This window comes from Nicotiana tabacum, chromosome 23, assembly GCF_000715075.1.
Source record: "Nicotiana tabacum cultivar K326 chromosome 23, ASM71507v2, whole genome shotgun sequence".
Classification (NCBI taxonomy): domain Eukaryota; kingdom Viridiplantae; phylum Streptophyta; class Magnoliopsida; order Solanales; family Solanaceae; genus Nicotiana; species Nicotiana tabacum.
This window is the reverse complement of record NC_134102.1, coordinates 6,349,380-6,351,686: the sequence shown is the minus strand read 5'-3', so window position 1 is coordinate 6,351,686 and position 2,307 is coordinate 6,349,380. Positions and strand designations below refer to the sequence as shown.

The following is a 2,307-nucleotide window of genomic DNA, read 5'->3' as shown; positions in this document are numbered from 1 at the left end:
ATAAGTTGTTGGATCAATTTGAGTGGTTGAAGAAGATAATAGTTGACTAAACAAACCAATGTATGTGTTGAGTGTTGTATTTTATCTTTATGCTTTCCATGGCATGTATTTTCATTATGTGTGCCGAATTTAAATTATGTTAAGTTGTTGTATTTGTGTTTGTGTTTATGTTTGCGTTTGTGTTTGTGTTGCAGTATTAAAATAACGAAGAACCCGGAAAATATATACATAATGCGCATATAACGAAAACAATAAAAATTGTTGTTATTATCTACATAAAATAATATTTACATCAAATACAAAAAAAATAAAAAAATCAATGTGTTCCACAACCTGTGTGCTTCAATGCAGCTGCTTGCCTGAGGCGCATCCCATCCTGCCTAGCTACGCTATCAGGATCATCCTCATCACGTCGTCTCTTTATAGCAGGATGCGTTGCAGCATGATTATCAGTAGTGCTGGCAGGATCGGTAGAAGGGGTCGTCGGTCTAGTAGTAACCTACAGAAGAATAAGTCAGCTTAGTATAGAAAAATATATATTAAGTCACAACAATTTAAATTGTCTTACCACGATCTCGTCGGGCTCCTCGATGATGAGCCATAACTCAGTCGGCACCCACTATCCACATCTCGGGTCGGCCGATCCTCAGCAGCGGTCGATGGGCCTCGGAAGTATGCATCCCAATACTCTCCGGTAATGCTCGTACCTGTGATCAATAATGGACTTGACTGGGTCACCTGCGAAGTCCCTGGAGTGAGTTGCAGCCCAAGGCTGTATGACGGCATGCTGCTGGGATACTCATCCGGCTCATGAAGGTCACCCGGCAGATCAGCATCAATATCATCAACAGGGGCCTCAACTCCCCTTTGCTGGGGACCACCTCCTCGCCGCCAACCACGACCCAGTGGAGCAGCCCTGCCTCATGGGGCACCCCTCCCTCGTGCGACACCCCTACCTCACTGGTACTGCTCTGGCGCCACATAAGCAGGGTCGTGTCCTAAGTGCTGATCCTCCCGGGCTCGCTGCAGTATCCGGGCAGCCACCTCTGCAACCTGCCAGCCATAATCGTGCAAAGCGGTCGCTCCCTCGCCGGCATGCTGATGCATCTGCAATCCCATCTGGTAAACTATATGTAGGCCAATAGCCTGTACAACGTATAAAATATAAACTACAAAATACTATGTTACAGTTATATAAGTAATAATACTAGAAAACATACCAGGGCCTTGTGCCGCCCAGCATATGGAACGTACCAACTGCCAGCTCGATGAATGGGATTCCCGACGAAATTTTGGGTAACGCGGCGGTACCAGGGCATATACTCATGAATAGTATTCGTCCGGCTCTGTGAAGGGGGGGCTGAATCAGGTCAGCTCGTCGGTCCTAAGTATCGACCTAGCCATGCCACATATGCGTCGTCCACTCTGGAACGATCATCCTACTGATAATGTGTGGGCTCCCATGTGGGCCCTCTCGGTACAAGTTGCGGACGGCTAAACTGGCGAAGTACCCGCTCCGTGGCATGATGCTCCACAATATCGAGGCACATCAGCATGACGGAAGTGCTCCAAATCAGTCGGACGGTCGAGTAATAATCTGGCAGGCCACCTATCAAGTCATCGTTGTATGGCATCCAGATGAACTATTAAATAACAACAGAAAACGTGAGTATATGCAACACATGTGAAGCTATACTAAGTAAACTTAGGAATACATTTACCTGTGCGCCCTCCAACATATCCAGCAAATCCCTGCAAAGGGGGAGATTATGTCAAGCCTCGTAGATATGTACGTATCCCCGCCGAAGAACCCACCTCCTAGCTAGAGGGAGAAACGAAGGTGGTACATCTGGAGGTAATGGTGGTAGAGGTGGATGCAACTGCAGGAACCGCTCCCAGGCCCAAACCTAACATACAAAGTTGACATAAAGTTTAAGAAAATTTTTGACTAGATAGAATTGGAAGGAATGAACAGAGTATTCATCACCTATAGCAGCGGCAAAAATCCACATACGTCATGTTGGGTGCCCATGCTCGCGCGGCACATCTTCCTGTACAAGTAGGCGAGAACAGCAGCACCCCAACTATACTGGGGTAAATCATCTAGCCGCTAAAGATGATGAAGAAATCTCAAGCTGACTAGGTTCCCTGAAGTGTTCGGGAACAAGACCCCTCCAAACATAAGGAACAACAACAACCTCGTATACCGGTGAATATGCATATCATCTGTCTCGCCAGTGATGTCGGGGTGAAATATCTCCAAATGCTGTCGAATACCTGTCAAACTCATGCGACTGGCCCATGAGT

General features: G+C 46.8%; 1 long non-coding RNA gene across 1 annotated transcript; it reads right to left on the bottom strand.

The window, feature by feature from the left end:
* Positions 1-231: 231 nt before the first annotated feature.
* On the bottom strand, positions 232-1,904 carry LOC142177508 (uncharacterized). The gene is made up of 4 exons (XR_012706011.1): positions 1,722-1,904; positions 1,221-1,643; positions 569-1,146; positions 232-499 (listed from the first exon to the last, which is right to left on the bottom strand). It is a non-coding gene; the product is annotated as an uncharacterized LOC142177508 (long non-coding RNA).
* Between the last annotated feature and the right edge of the window lie 403 nt (positions 1,905-2,307).